Source organism: Pinus tabuliformis, chromosome 6 (genome assembly GCF_031772625.1).
Source record: "Pinus tabuliformis cultivar Carrire ecotype Pingquan chromosome 6, CPIR1, whole genome shotgun sequence".
Taxonomy (NCBI): domain Eukaryota; kingdom Viridiplantae; phylum Streptophyta; class Pinopsida; order Pinales; family Pinaceae; genus Pinus; species Pinus tabuliformis.
In genome coordinates, this window is record NC_142292.1 from 1,461,443,295 (window position 1) to 1,461,461,144 (window position 17,850).

Below are 17,850 nucleotides of genomic sequence, written 5' to 3' on the forward strand. Positions count from 1 at the left end.
GCAGAGTAAGACCATTATACCTAATTGTCGGTTATGTAATCTCAAGACTATAGAGTATAAGAACCACTTTACGAAGATACGACAATCACAACCGTCACTTGAAGTAGATCACACAAGTCCCTGCTTCACGAACATCCCATTACCATCTTTCCATTAGAATACGAATATTTATATCTCGAAGACTACACCAGATACTTTTTACGAGATAGCACGACCACAAGAAGATCAATCACAAGCGTCTACCTAACCTAGATCACACAAGTCGCTGCTTCACGAACATCGCATTATCATATTTATATCTGTAAGACAATAAACATGTTTCAATCTCATAAATAAGTTAATAATAGCAATCATACGCACAATCATTCAGGGCATATCACAGTTAGAGAGTAAAATAGCAACAAATTTCTACCTCAGAGGAATCAGTTCTTTAAACGTTTCTCAGTTACACATAACTACCCAAAATTTCAAAAGAGCGTACCCAAAATCTCGAAAGACCCCAATCGAATTAGGCAACCAAAATAGGATAACTTTTGGGAAACATACGTCAATCACACAATTGAAAAAACAAATATTCGCTCATAGCGAATAGACTCGTCAGTCAATTGTTGGTTTAAAGTCCGTGATTTAATTCCTTGGTGTGAATTACGATTAGTGCATTAATAACCGTTGAAGCCGTTGAATACTACCATCAGATTCACTCATCCCCGTTGTTTTTTAGACCGGGATTGTTACTAGCACATGATTTTGACCTTATCAGCTTATTGCAGAGATGAATATTCGATTAGTTCTTGACTTTGACTTTGATTTTGATTTTGTTGTCTGTTGTTTTTTAAGATAGTTGTCCTGAGATAGGTTTTCATTATATTGTTTAAACTAGTTTTTTTATTGCATATATAGATTTAATACTCTAAAAATTTATGGGCACTTCGGTTAGGAAGAGTTCGCTTGCCAAATTTGTGATTTCAATCATTTTTATTTATTTATTGTCTATATAGATTTAATACCCTAAAAAATCTAGGGGCAATTCAATTAGGAAGAGTTCACTTGCTAAATTAGTCATTTCAATAAATATTTGCTAAATTACAAATTAGATTGAAAAAAATATTAAAAACTTTCCAAAAATACTCAATTCTAAAGTGTTGGAGTATTAATCTCAAATACTGCAATTAATTAGACTAACAACAACCATACCTGTGGTACACCTCAACTCGTTGCCATTTTGTTTGCAAGTTTAAGGACTGAAGTTCTAAGCAGAAGTAACAAGCTGGCCATTCCGCAACACATCACCATATTTTGTTTGCAGGTTGAAGGACTAAAGTTCTGAGCAAAAGTACACGCTGGCCATTCCACAACACAGAGGATAGTTAAAGAACTTAAAATATGTATGGGTAAACATTTACTGCTCAACTATTACTTGTAGTCAACAACCTCTGCAAGTTCACAAAATCACTCATTTTGTATAATCGCACATCGCTTGTCTTAAATTTTTGTTTTGTAGTGTATTAATGAGTAAAGCTGTATGTTTCAATAAATATGAATGTAGAAGTGAATGTATTTCATGCATTAAAATTGTAAGCTAAAATCTTATTGTGTTTGTTCCAAAGATTTAACTCTCTTTTGCCATGAGACAAATTACAAGCTAAAATCTTATTGTGTTGCTCCAAATATTTTACTCTGTTTTTCCAAGAGAAAAATTGTAATCTAAAATCTTATTGTGTTGTTCCAAATATTTTAAGTTGTTTTGCCATAAGAAAATTTCTTTGTTATTTAAGTCTCTGTCCAGTGGATATTTGCTTGCCACAACTGAAGATTTGACCTTCGCAACTGATTTGTTGAGGGAGACTCCTCACCTCTACTCCCTGTAAAATTCTTAACATGGTATCATAGTAGGTTAAACTTTGTCAGTGTCGCTAATCCTTAGGTACCTCAGTGTAATGGAAAAATTATGACTAATGGACTAAACAATGAGAGCTCTTTGTTAGTGTCAGTAATCCTCAGGTACCTCAGTTTAATGGAAATAATTATGACTACTGGAATAAACAATGAAAGCTTTGTTTTCTGCTCAAGGCATTTGGGATTTGGTGGAGAATGGTTTCCATGAAAAAAATTATGACTACTGGGCTATAACAATGAAAACTTTGTTTTCTTCTCAAGACATTTGGGATTTGGTGGAGAATGGTTGTCATGAACCAACAGATGCAACAACATGCAACAATGCATTGACATAACCTGAAATTGATTTGTTGAGGGGAAACATGAAGAAGGATGCAAAAGCCCTCTTCTACATCTTTCAAGCAGTCCATGAAAGTATTTTCCCAAGGATTGCAGCAGCAACAAAGTCCAAGCAAGCATGGGACACCCTCGAGAGAGCCTACCAAGGCATGGCGAAAGTGAAGACAAGAAAGCTGCAAATGCAAAGGAGAGATTTCGAGACAATTTGTATGAAAGAGTCTGAGAATTTAGACTCAATTTTTACACATGTAATTGGATTGGTTACTCAAATCAGGGCGCATGGTGAGCCACTCGAGGAAAGGAAAATAGTTGAGAAAGTTTTCAAAATTCTACGAGCAGGTTTTGATGCCATTGTTGTGGTGATAGAAGAGACAAACGATCTCTTACAGTTTTCAGTGAATGAGCTTCATGCATCATTCATTTATCATGAATATAGACTTAATAGAGAAACAAGCTCCTCATTGGAGCATGCCTTCGAGACACAAGTTTCATTTGGTCAAGGTAGAGGCAAGGGAAGATCAAATGTTAGAGGAAGAGGAAGAAGCCCACACAAATGTGGAATAGGCAGCCCTTTAAGCTCAAGTGGAAGGGACAACAATCAAAATCCAAGTCAAGGCCCAAGCCAAAATCAAGCACAAGGTCAAAGGTATGCTAAATCTCAAGTTCAACATCATTATTGTAAGAAGTATGGTCATTATGAAAATGAATTTAGAAAGAAGCAATATGACATAAGTAACAAACCAAGTGTAAATTTCACAAAGGAAAATCAAAACCATGATAGCATGTTTTTAACTTGTAATGTAGCACAAGAATACAAAAGTGATGTATGGTTTCTAGATTCAGCGTGTAGCAACCACATGATAGGGAACGTAGAATTGTTTTCCAATCCAGATGAAAGTCTGAAATATGAAGTGACATTACAAACTGATAGCAAAGTCTTTGTCACGGGGAAAGGTAGATTCAATATTCTAACAAAGAAGGGGGAGAAAAAACACATGTCGGATGTTTATTTTGTCCCTAGTCTAAAGCATAACCTCATAAGCATTGGACAACTCAAGAAAAATGGATACAATGTATTTTTCAAAAGTTATGAGTGCAAAATTTTGGATAATCCTCCAAGGAGACAATTAATTGCAAAAGTTCAGATAACAAGCAATAGAATGTTTCCATTAAGGTAAAATCAGATTTCAAGGAAGAAGGTGCATAAGCACAAATTTCAATGAATTGACAAGAGGATGAAAGAAAAGTTGCAGCTGTCACACAAGTAAACTATCAGGTAGAGGTCAAAGATGAAAATTGGTTATGGCATTTGAGATTTGGTCATCTCATCTTTGGAGGTTTGAATTTCTTGCATAGGAAAGGCATGGTGAAGGGGTTGCAACTCACAGAAAAACCGGACAACATATGTGAAGGATGTATACTGGGAAAACAACATAGAGAGACATTTCCAACAGGAAAGTCAGTAAGGGAAAAGGGACCTTTGGAGACTGTCCATTCAGATTTATGTGGACCAATACAGACACCATCAATTGGTGGAAACCATTATTTTTTTACTTTCATAGATGATTATACAAGGAAGACATGGGTCTACTTCCTAAAACAGAACAATGAAGTGTTTGAGCACTCCTGTCAATACAAAGCTCTTGTTGAGAAGTGAAGTGGACACTACATCAATGTCTTGAGGACTTACAGAGGTGGCGAATACATCTCAAATGACTTCCTTCAATTTTGTAGGGAGCATCGAATTTATAGGCAATTTACAACAAGGTATACACCTCAGCAAAATGGTGTCGCAGAAAGGAAGAACAGGACCATTATGGAAATGGGAAGGAGTATATTGAGGGCAAAACATTTGTCAAATGATTATTGGGCTGAAGTTGTCATTTGTGCAGCATATAACATGAATAGGTGGCCAACCAAAAGTGTCAGGAATGTAGTTCCTAAAGAGGCATGGAGTTGAAGAACGCATGGTGTCACTCACATGTCCCAAATGAGTTAAGGAAGAAGTTGGACAGCAAGGGGGAGAAATGCATATTTGTTGGATATAGTGATGAATCCAAGGCATACAAGTTTTATAGTCCATCAACCAAGAAGGTCATAATCAACAGAGATGTGCAGTTCATAGAAGATGAAGCATGGGATGGAATTTTAGAGAAGACAATCAATGGCGAAGAATTTATACCACATGAGGACAAAGATGAATTGACAGAAGCAAGCAATTCCTCAACAATGACTCCCTCTACTCCTATTCAAGCTCAACAAAGTAGGCAACAAGTAACACCGTCAACAAATAATAGGACAGTGTTGCACAGCCAAGAAAGTTCTTCTCCAAGCATGTCGTAAAGCACAACACCAAGTGATATGTCAAGCCTATCTTCCACAAGCATAAGAACACCAAAATTCAGAGATTGAAATGAAATTTATCAGCAAGATGAAGTTGATAGTAGCGTTGGTCTGAATTCCTTATTTGCATTGTTTTGTCATGTAGATGACCCAATCCATTTTGAGGATGCAGTCAAAGAAGAAAAATCGGTTGCGGCAATGGAGGAAGAAATAGAAGCAATAGAAAAAGAATGACACATGGGAGTTAGTGAACGTTCTGCAAGGAAAAGAATTCATTAGAGGGAAGTGGGTATATAAGACCAAGAAAAACATTGAGGGGAAGATTGAAAGGCATAAAGTGAGGCTAGTGGTCAAAAGATACAAGCAGTAGCAAGGAAGATATTATGCAGAGACATTTGTGCTAGTTGTGAGGATGAAGACAGTGCATACACTTGTGTCGATTGCATCGCAACATAGATGGAACGTGTATCAAATGGATGTAAAGTCAATGTTCTTGAATGGAGTGCTGCAAGAGAAAGTATAAGTTGTGCAACCACCTGGTTATGAGGTAGAAGGCCAAGAAGACAAGGTGTACAGGATGAGGAAAGCTCTTTATGGGTTGAAGCAAGCATCGCGTGCATGGTATCACAGGGTAAATGCTTACATTTTGGACAATGTCTTCGACAAATGTGACAGTGATCCTACTCTCTACATCAATGAGAGTGATGGTAAGCTTCTTATTATTGTCTTATATGTAGATGATTTGATTTTTATAGACAGTGATGATTTGATCATCCTTGATTTCAAAGAAGTCATGAAGGGCGACTTTGGAATGACTGACTTGGGGTTGTTAAGATATTTTTTGGGCATAGAAGTGAAGCAAAAAGAAAATGAAATTTTTATTTCTCAAGAAAGTATGTAGCAGACATTTTAGAGATGTTTAATATGCAAAACAACAAGCCCACACCAACTCCAATTGTCATGGGGTTGAAATTGAGCAAAGAAAATTGCAGCAGTAATGTCAATCTAACATTATATAAAAGTATGGTGGCCAACTTCATGTATTTGACTGCCACTAGTCTAGATATAATGCATGTAGTGATTTTGGTTTTTAGGTTCATGGAGACACCCAAGGAGACACATTGGAAAGCAACCAAAAGGATTCTAAGGTATGTCAATGGGACAAAATAGTATGGTATTTTGTACACCGCAACGAATGATTTTAGGATGGTTGGTTACACCAACAGTGATTGGGCAGGAAGTGTCGATGAAAGAAAGAGTACATCAGGATATGTGTTTCATTTGGGTTCCTGGAGCCATTTCATGGGCCTCCAACAAGCAGCCAATAATGTCGTTGTCAATAACATAAGTTGAATATGTCACCACAACAGCAGCAGCGTGTCAGAAAATTTGGATGAGAAGGATGTTGAGGGATCTATGCCATGACCAAGAGGGAACAACAACTATTTTCTGCAACAACACTTCCGTAATTGCACTATCAAAGAATTCTATTTTCACAAGAGGTACAAGCACATTGATGCTAAATATCATTTTATTAGAGAGTTAATTAAAAATGGTGAAATTTTGTTGTAGCACTGCAAGTCACAGGAACAGTTTATTGATATTTTCACAAAGCCATTGGCACATGAAAATTTTGTTTATCTCAAAGATTGTGTGAGAATTGTCAATGGTAGACAGTTGTGATTAAGGGGGTGTTGGAAATATTAATCTCAATTACAACAGTTAATTACACTCACAACAACCATATGTGTGGTACACCTCAATGGCGATTGCAGGTTGCTATTTTGTTTGTAGGTTGAAGGACTAGAGTTCTGAGCAGAAGTACAAGCTGAGCATTCCGCAACACATAGGATAGTTAACACACTTAATGAAGAGTTGGTAAATATGTATAGTAAAACATTTACTGCGCAACTCTTACTTGCAGTCTGCAACCTCTGCAAGTTTAGAAAATTACTCATTTTGTATATTCGCCCATATGTGTCTTAAATTTTTGTTGACACATGTATTAATGAGTCAAGTTGTATGTTTTGATAAATATGAATGTAAAAATCATTTGCATAAGTTAGTAGAGAGTCGAGGGTGTAACTATGAGAGGTGGAGAAAAAATTGTGGAGAAAATTTTGGTGGGCACTTGAAAACAACAGTTACTATGTGTTTGTAACACATCAACACCTTTGCAAGTTCAGAAAATCACTCATTGTGTATAATCACCCATTCGAGGGACTTGCAGTCTGCAAGTTCAGAAAATCACTCATTATGTATAATCACTGAGTTAAGGAACTTGAAATCCACAAACTCTGCAAGTTTAGACAATCACTCATTGTGTATAATCACTCAGTGAGGGTGTAACTCTTAGAGGTGAAAAGAAAATCGTGGAGCAAATTTTGGTGCCGCCTGAAGTGACTGTGTTACTCCGTAATCCTTGGTGAATCTAAATCACCTTAAGAATTTTTATTTATATGGTGAATGAGCGGCATTCTCATATGAATGCATTTCATGCATTAACATTATAAGGTAAAATTTTATTATGTTGCTCCAAACATTTTAATATGTTTTACTATGCCGTTAGAAAATTTATGTGTTATTTAAGTGTCTGTCTAGTTGGGATTTTCTTGCTTCAACTGGAAATTTGACCGCATCAACTAATTTGTTGAGAGACTCCTCTCCTCTGCCCTCTCCTCCCCTCCCCTGTAGAATTCTTAACATAAACAAATTAAATTGGAAAACAAATAAGAAAAGTTTCTAATGCAAAAATTTAAAAATTTTAGACACCCCGACATGGTAAAAGTTTCTAATGCAAAAAGTTCAAAATTTCAGACACCCCGACATGGTAAATCCAGTGAATAAATAAACGATCATCAGTGATTGTCCATATATCGATCAGTGTTCAAATTTGAACACATCACAGCCCTTCTGAAGCTCTCTAGCACGTCAAAGAAGTGCTCAGCGAAATTTACTAGTCAAAAGAAATTTTGATTTTGATTTTTACATGTTTTTTAAAAATTTTAAATAATATTATAAAATGTCGTATGAAGGGCTACCTGTCTGTAGGACATTTAAAAAAAAATCCAGTTGTCTGATTGATGTAACACTCTAAAGTCTGCAGGAGGTTCTGGCAACACTCAAGAAAGTGCAATGGGACGTAATGGAGGTTGTTCATCCATTCCTAGGCCATTAGTCATAATGGCAACATTGATAGAGTTAGAAGTCATGATATGAGGTTTATGCTCGCATTTGTTGATAATAGAGGTTTCTTTTCACATTCATTGATAGCAGAGGAGAAGTAGCTATGTATTGATCCGTGAACTGGGCATATTTTGAAGGTATCGGAGATTTAGAAGAAACAAATGACAAAAGATAGAATTAATTATAACTAAGGTAGATTATTCTAAGCCTGTTAATCTTTCCTGCATTGATTTTTCCAATCCCAATCTTACTATGAGTGCAACACAAGTTCGCAAGGTATTTTTAACTCTCAATTTTAATTTTCAACAATCATTTCCCTGGCCTTTCATTCAGTTAGGCGGAACCAATTAAAATTATTATGTCTGGAATGGTTTATTGATCTTTATATAGTCATGTGTAGACTCTGGATTTTTTTTATATCATCCATCATGTCATCGATGAAGATTTTTTGGACTAAGTCTTTGAGCAAAGTCGACAACTTTTTGCCCTTCCTGAGGAGGAAACGATGAAATAGCTGCGGAATGAGAACCATCAAGGTTACACTCTGTATCAAGCAGAATCTCTTAATCTTTCCATTCAACTCGAAGGTTTGATGTGGATTTGTGTCTCCTTCTATTTACTTCTGCTTGTAATTACATCTTGCTCTGATCAACTCTGAAAAATCAATCCGTTGAAGTATTTCACTTCATATTTTTTCATATATTCGTTTTTCCAGGGGATTGGAAGGGGAGTTATGAAGCTTCTGAAGCGTCAATAAAGGCAAGTGATTTCAAAGTCCCAATCAATGGCCTTCAACAGATATGCAATTCAGCATTTAAAACAATATTTTGCATACTTGTCCAACACTTAAAAATAGATTAAAGTGACAGTATTGACATTTTTACATCATAACCACATACTGCATTTTCTGTGGTATCTTCATTTTCCTTAATTTGTAAAATTTTATTCTTTCTTGTCAACCCACCATTAACACAAGATCGTTGAATTATGAGATTACCCCATTAGATAGTGATACCTACACTTACTGATTCACAAACTTTTATTTGTCATCTTGTAAATAACTACTACCATCTACTACATCTTCGAGGATGCCGAATATATTCGAGTACTGATCATCCTATGGCTATGAAAACATCTTCCATCCTACCTTTATGTGGACATATTCATGACATTACTTTGATGTTCCACATAGATATCTTGACATAGTATAATAAGGCCGATATGGTTGCTTACATTTTCCATGAAAACATCATTACTTTGAAACTCTGTTCGACATGGAAATCTTGAGATAGCATAATGAGACCGATAGGGTTCTTTATTTAGGGTTTCTTTTTAGCGAACATTGGTATATAGACATAGTAATCTCTTTATTAATTTGAATTCTTATTTTATAGTAATAAATGAATATGTTCTCATTTTATAGTAATAAATGAATAATTTTTCATTTTATAGTAATAAATGAAATAAATTAGTTAAAGATGTAATTTTATCATGTTTAAAAATAGATTAAAATGATAATATTGATATTTTTACATCATAACCATATTTTCTGTTGTATCTTCATTTTCTTTCCTAATTTGTAAAATTTTCTTTCTTTCTTGTCAACCAGCCATTCAGACAAGATTGTTCAATTTTGACAACCATTCATACAAGATTGTTCAATTATGAAATTACCCCATTAGATGGTGGTAAATAACTACTACCATCTCTTTTCTATTTTAGATGATTGTTCAATTTTGACAACCATTCATACAAGATTGTTCAATTATGAAATTACCCCATTAGATGGTGGTAAATAACTACTACCATCTCTTTTCTATTTTAGATGATTCCATGACTGACAACCATAATGCTTACAAAAGCCTAGCATTGCTTCCATTTGAACTTACTGTAATCAAGCTTACTATTAAGCCCACTTACTATTAAGCCTAACATTTGTAAAATCAAACTTTATTTAAAACCTTGCATTTCTTCTCTTATCTTAAAAATCCTTTTTCTTTATTAACTCTCTAGTTTTTGAAAACATAGAAATTAATGCTTTAAAAAAAATTGAGAAATAATAAGTGTGCTTCCCATAAAATTATGTAGAGTTTTGAACCGAGGAGAAGTGTTAAAATGAAACTCCAAAGCTCTATTAATAACCACACAACCGAAGATTGGTCTGCCTATAGGGCTACAACTTAATTTCCTTTTTCCAGTCGGTCTTCCCAAAAGATATAGAATGCCAATAGCTATCCATACAACTATTATTGTCTCTCCCGCTTCTTTTTCTCCATTCGGTATCTAGGAAATAAGTTGTGTGTGTGGGTGTCCATGTAGCTGCTACTATGAAGGGGTTTTTAAGGAGATGTTGAAATCATAGAAAAATTAAAAGACATTGTTAATGAAAAGAAACCATATTATTAGAAAAAGACATCAACGAAAAGAAACCGCATTATTAGAAAAATATATCAACCAAACTTGAATTCATTGTAAGGACCAAATTTGAAAACCATTCTTAAACAACAACAAAAATGATCAACCAAGCCATACAACAACAACACTGCAGATGTGTATTACATATTACAATATTTCCTTATTAGATATGGAAAACTTTCCTTTTAATTACATAAATTTTTGAATCTATAGAGCTTGAAGTTTTTAATGGAGATAAAAGTCTATTGATAGTGTTCTTTGATTGAGCAATGTTAAGAGAAAAGTTCAATTCCCTTGGTTGTTGAGAGTATATATTTGTTTTTTTGGTTTTCTTTAAATTGTTTCAAGCTGAGCAAAAGATATATTTTAAATTAGAAACAATGAAAACTAATTTTTTTTTTTTCCATTGTGCAAATAAATTTATATTTTCAATGATGTAAATTCAAATACTTTTGAAGATTATCTAATGAATAGAAGAAACATATGTTTAATTTTTTAAACAGAATTTGAGAAAAATGTTTGCCTATATACTAAATTCTATTGAGATTTTAATTTTTTTTATAACTTTTCATCTTTGAAGTATTAGATAAATATATGCCCTTCCAAGTAAAATTAAGACCAATCCTTCAAATTTGATCACTGATACAGATTGACAAGGACGATGCAGCCACATAATAAGCTCCTCCTCATCAGGGGAAATGTTTCCGCGTTTGATGCCGGGGCGAAGATAGTTCAACCACTGCAATCTACAAATCTAGCCACTCCGATTAAGACCTAGAAAACCAAATCTGCCCGCTTATTTAGCACTTTAATACAAATTTACTTCCCCATGCACTCATAAAGATTCTCTGAGCCTCACCTGGTTTTCTAACGAGATTTGTCCATCCACCATCACTATGAATTCGAATGTAGTCGGAAAGAATCGTATCCTCTTTTCTGGTCCAGGCCCCATGGTTGAGCCCTTCTTTTGAGCAGCAAGGAGACCTGTCCATTATTGAAAATCTTCCCCTGTAATTCCACAGACTATAATCTCCACTGCTCTCTTCTTAACCAATGAAAATAAAGCGTTTTTTCCTTCTCAAAAATAATCTCTACTGCTCGGAAGAGACACACACGGTACTGGCCTCGTCGCTTCCCTTTGGCAGGGTCGTCGTGTATATATAGAAATGATTAGATTCTCCTTACTAAAAGAAAGTCATTGTTGCAGTAAATCTTTTGCTAGTGATAAGGAGCTGTGACTGCATGCGATTAGAAATGCTCGCGATTAAAAACACAGAAACATACTATGACGAGATTAGGTACAAGAAAGCAACCGTCGGAGTTAAACACCGGGACCAAAATAAGAAACCGTCGAACGGTGGAAGAAGCATATAATTGCCGCCATAAAAAGTAATCGATGATCATCCTCAACAGCAGGGTGGATATATCAGCAGTGGCAACGACGAAGGAACTGTCTAAGGGCGTTCACCTGTCATTCCACAACCTAGGTCTCGAAGACCCAGAGCGTTGTTGGACGCGTAACAAGTGCCATTTTCCATTCAGTTTTTTTTACCCAGATCGTTAGCAGATGTAACGACTCGAAATTTCGATTTGGTTTTTTGTTCAGCCCCTTGTAATTTTATTTTAAATGATTAATACTATTGTTAATAATCCTAAAAACAGAAGTGAAATATATATACATCAAAGAATAGATGCAAGAATATTAAGTGAAGAGTCATCTCCACTTAACTTAAATATAGATTTGACAATATTATGGGTTCAGAAGTGAAATATATATACATCAAAGAATAGATGCAAGAATATTAAGTGAAGAGTCATCTCCACTTAACGATGCAAGAATATTAAGTGAAGAGTCATCTCCACTTAACTTAAATATAGATTTGACAATATTATGGGTTCATATTTATAAATATAGATTTGACAATATTATGCTTTCGTAATTAAAAGAACTATTTTTTAAATCAATTTCAATCTTTAATATGTTTTTTACAATTAAAAATATTTTATAATAAGAAAAACAAGAATAAAATATTATTTACTCAAAAAATTTATAAATAAAATTCAACTATTATTTTAACAATTATTAATTATAAATTAAAAATTGACATTATTATAATATGATATATTTTTGGTAAGAGACTTAAACTTAATATATCATGATTTACATAATATTTGGTGGCCGTTGCCAATTAAAATAGCATTGTGAGCCGAATAGATTAGTTGTAGATTAGTTGTTAATATTGTACAAGTAATAAAAGGTAAAATAAATATATATCATATATAAGGTTAGTTGTATATAGAGAGTGTGTATTGTTTAATTTTTTTTATAAAATTAGGAGTTTCACAGAGAAAAGAGAAATGGAATAATTTTTAATTAATTTATTATTTACAAGTATTTTCCCTTACTTTTTGTATTCAATTTATTGTCTTTTAATTTTTGCCTTTTTAATTTTGGTCTTTTTAAATTTTTTTTTTCTATTTTCAGTTTAGTTTTACAATAAAACTTCAACTCTCTTTACCAACAAAATTATACATTTCTTTTTATGTATCACAATAATAAATAAATTATTTTTCTAATATTTTGCATGGGAAAAAAAGTAAATATTTATAATCAAAGTATAATTAATGCAAAGTAAAAAAATCAATCACTATAATCCTTACCTCCATGAAAAAAAAATATATATATATATATATAATATGACTCAAACATGTATAAAAATTATACTATTAATTTAAATTTATTTTAAATTTTAATTTATTATTATACCAATAACAAAAAATTTTAATTTTAATTTATTATTATACCAAAGTAATAACAAAATACAATATTATAATATGACTAAAACATATATAAAAATTATATTATTAATTTAAATTTATTTTAAATTTTAATTTATTATTATACCCAATTTTATTTTTATTTTTAATTTTACTTAGAAAAATCACTAATTAACTAGGTTCATATTTTCTAGACACAACTATTATAACATCTAAATGAATTCATACACACTTTCACACAATCCAAATGGTTAATTAAAGAAATTTGAAGCTAAAACGTCAAATTCCATAAAGACTCCCAATCAAGTTGTTCCACATGCTTCTAACTATAATTTTTTAGATATTAAATATAATCAAATTTCTATATATAGATATATATATATATTTTAATATTTTATATTTATTATTATTTTATATTCAACCATATACATTAATATATTTGATTTTTATATAGGTAATAAATTCAAGTTGATTTTTATAGATTTATGTTTATTTGTATTTTAATATTATTTTACATGTTATTGGCATTAAGTTAATTTAATTTTCTGTTATTTAATATGAAATTTAATTATGTTTTGTTAATTATATTGATAGGCATATTCATTTTGGAATATAATTTTAAGTTAATGACCAATATGGATGATAAAGATTTAATATCAACTAAATATTCTAGAATGTTTAAAGTGAGATACACAAATCAAAATTGAGATTTCTCTTCAAAGTAGTTATGTCATTTTTTCTCTTTTAATTAAATTGATTAATAATAACAAGTATCATATGAAGTGAGTTTTTATTTTTTTGGACATGTTGTGTTGATAAGTCATAGTATTGGTCCATCATACTCGTTTACAGATTAAGAATCTTCATAATAAAGTGGGACTAAATTTCCATGGTGAAGAATCTTGTCCCATATATATATATATATATATATATATATATATATATATTTCTTATATCTAGATTATTTTTAATACTTAATAATAATTTAAAAGAAAATTATAATTTCAATTATCTTTATAACTTTTTTAATAAGTGTTTTCATACCATACTTAATAATAATTTAAAATAAAATTATAATTTAATTTATTTTTCTAATTTTTTTAATAAATATTTTGATCTTTATTATAAATTAATATCTATTACAATTTACTAATTTAAATTCTATAACACTTCTAGTTTTTTAATTTAATATTATATTATATTTATTTATTTATTTAAAATAACTTATTATTTGTATTAGATTGTAAAATGCAATATCATTATTCTTAATAAAAATAAACATGTTTGTGAGAATAATTTCAGCAAAATTACATAAAAATTATTTGTCCACCAACCAAGGTAGTTTTATTATACTAAATATAATTAATACAAATATATAAAGTAAAATTAATATTAAAACTTAAAGTTAAATAATGAAGGTTAATTCTATTTCTAAGGTAATTACATAGAATTTGTTGGTGGTTTAGTTAAAGTTGGATAGACTAAAATAAAAACTTATTGAAACTTGTTATCATAACAAGAAAATTATTTATTTATATATATGAAAGATGAAAGGAAAAATTCTATAATTTTTTTTATATTAGTTGAACATTAAAGAAAACAGAAAAGAAAAAGAATATGTATAGTTATGGATAGGTATTTACAAACAATTAACAATGATAAAAATAAAAAGTAAATTTAGATTTTAAAAGACAACTAGCTAGTCTAGTCAAGATTACAAGTCAAAACCTAAAAATTACGTAGAGCATAAGATGTGAAACAATAGAAAAATTTAAGAAAGTGTGAGAGGTATGTAAAAAAATAAAATAGATTGCATTGAACAATGAACTCACCTTATTATTATGATAGTAGAATTTTAACAATAGGTCTTTGCCTAGGCATTTGACCACTTCAAAAACGATCATGGTTGATAGAATGGAAATAAAGCCTTCAAAACAACAAATAAATGATAAAAGAGAAGTCATCAAAATTGATTCCTCGTTGGAATTAGAACTGTTATCACCATTAAAATTAACTTTCTATATTTAATTTTGTAAAATCACAGGGAAAAGAAAAGCCTAATTTTGTTGTAGAATACCCCTCTTCACAACTTTTTTTTGCCTCTTGGGTTCATATATCTCCCTTCTTTTTAAAGAGGCCTCAAACAACTTTGAGAGTTTTCAATTTTAGCAAATGAGATGTCAATTTTAAATTTTACCAAATCATATTAATTATTTTCCTAATTAGTGTGATTAGACTTAAGATGTGAGACTTTTAAAAGTTGATTTAGAAGTATTTCTAAATTAAATATTAGACAATAATAGGTGAGACCCACATTACCATTTGAATAGGATGTAGAAAATCTATTATAGGTTAACCCGATAATGCAATATAAATCAGAGAAGAATACTATAACCTACTTCTACTCTCAATTTGCGGAAGCTTAAAGATTGAGCTGAACAATATAACCAGAAGAAGAAGAATCAATGGTGCAATACACATGAAAATACTTTTGGGGAAATCCTCAAATAAAAACCCCACACTATTGTATTATCATACATGGTGGAAATACATAGGAATTATACAAAGCCTTAGCTCTCACATCTAGCTAGCTCTCAGTACAATCCTTACAGATGCTCATAGTGAATCTTGGCTTCTCTCCAGCTTTCCTCTCTACCCTCCAAGCTCCCATTTCCTTGAACTGTTCCTTGTGGATGATTTTCCTTTTACCAAGTGGAAAACCTCCTTCAAAATTGCGCAATCATCGAGGATAAATCCTTGACTGCATGCATGAGGTTTCTCCATGAGAAAACACATGCAACTGATAGTACACTGTTCTTAAACATTAATCTCAACTAGGTCTTTCTCAGAATAGACATGCATGAGTTTCTAATGAGGGAATCTTCAGTTAACTGGAGTAGCACTAGTTGAGTGCATTAATGAATCAACTCACTGTTAACTCACTATTAGTTCCTCAAATAGTTTGGAACTAATTTAACTGGACTTAACTCAGTAAACCGAGTTAACTAATTACAACTCAAATATAACTCAATGTTATCTCCTTAATTTAAGGGATAACTCTTGCATGACTTCGAAAAGACTTCTAACTTGAACTTCTTCAACTAATTAATTCAAAATAAATTAATTAATTATTTCCAAGTAGCTGTTAAGACTAAATTCGATTTTAATTCACAATTTAATTCAAGGACAAATTAAATTGGAATATTCTTGTTGCCATATTTAAACACTCCCTCTCAACAAGAAAGGGATTATCTGCCACCCTGATCCTCTCTCTATGGAACTCAAATTTACACTTTGACAATGCCTTTGTCAAAATGTCAGCATCTTGCTCCTCGGTCGAAATATACTGCAGCAACATGATCCTCTCGACCTGTGAAAAGCCACAAGAAAAAAATATTGCTTATGCTTCTCCACACTACCATCAGCAACTTTCTTTACGTTGTAAAGCTAATGGGAACTCACAACTGACTTGTTCTCCGGTCGCAGAACCACATCCCAAACACTGTTACGAACTATGGAGTCATACTCCTCCACCATAACATCAACCTAAATCGACTATTGCACTAATTCCTCAAAGGAAGATGGGTCAGTCTCAACACATTCCCCAGCAAGGGCCATGTATCCAGTGTACCTCTTAAGTGACCTCCTCTTTCTGCGCTGAGAAGATGGTGCTCCCACATTCTCTCTCACATCCTCCAACAATCTGTTAGCTTCTCTTGTGCACTTCCGTCCATCTCTGGAAGACTCTGCTTGAGTGGATGTCTCCACTCCTACAACCTCTACATGTGGATGCTCTGCATCAGTCTGATGCTCCTCCTTCTTAGGAACCAACAGTTCCTCCATAGCATGTAGTTGGAGCTCCCTCTCAAGGGAAACTCGCATGGCCTTTTCCTCATCAAACTTGAGATCTCTACGAACCACTGTCCTCTGACTGATAGGTAAGTACACCCAATAGCTGTGAGGTGTATCAGTGTACCCCAAAAATATCCCCAACTCTGATGTTGGCTCAAGCTTCTTCCATGCATCCTTTGTCACATGGCAATATACCGATGAGCTAAGGATCCTGAAGTGACCCACATTTGGTCTCTTACCGGAGAAAACTTCCTCTGGTGTCTTCATCCCAAGTATGCGATGTGGGCTTCTATTATGCAAATAGACCACTGTGTTGCATGCTTTAGCCCACAAGTGAATTGGTAGGCCTTGGTCATGTAGCATTGCCTGTGCTATCCCTACAATAGTTCTGTTCTTCCTCTCAGCCACCCCATTTTGTTGTGGGTTATGCGGTGTCGTCAACTCTCGTTTAATTCCTTCCACTGCACAGAAGTCCTTAAACTCTTGAGCGACATATTCTCCACCATTGTTGCTTCTCAAGGCCTTGATCTTCTTCCCTGACTCTTTCTTGATGAAAGCTTTGAACCCACAAAACTTTGTGAAAGTTTGGTCCTTCTTCTGCATGAAATAAATCCAGCATTTATGAGAATAGTCATCAATGAAAATCACATAATACCTTTGCTTCGTTGTGGATGCTGTCAAGAATGGTCCACACAAATCAGTATGAACTCGCTCTAAGATAGCCTCTGCTCGACTATATCAATCATGAAAGGAAGACTTGGTGTACTTTCCCAAGGTACAACCTTTGCATGTGTCAACTTGCTCAAGTTTACCTTTGGGAAGTCCTGTAGATATCTGTTGCATTATCTTCAAATCCCCGTGGTGCAAATGGCCCAACCGCCTATGCCACAACTCGCCAATGTCTTGGCTTTGCATCAATTCTGCTTTCGTACTCAATGCTGCACAATCATCTACCTCTAGTTTATAGATATTGTTCACCCGAATCCTTATCCTCTTGGTCCAACTCGTGTCTATGTGTCTTAGGAATGCCTTTCCTTTACT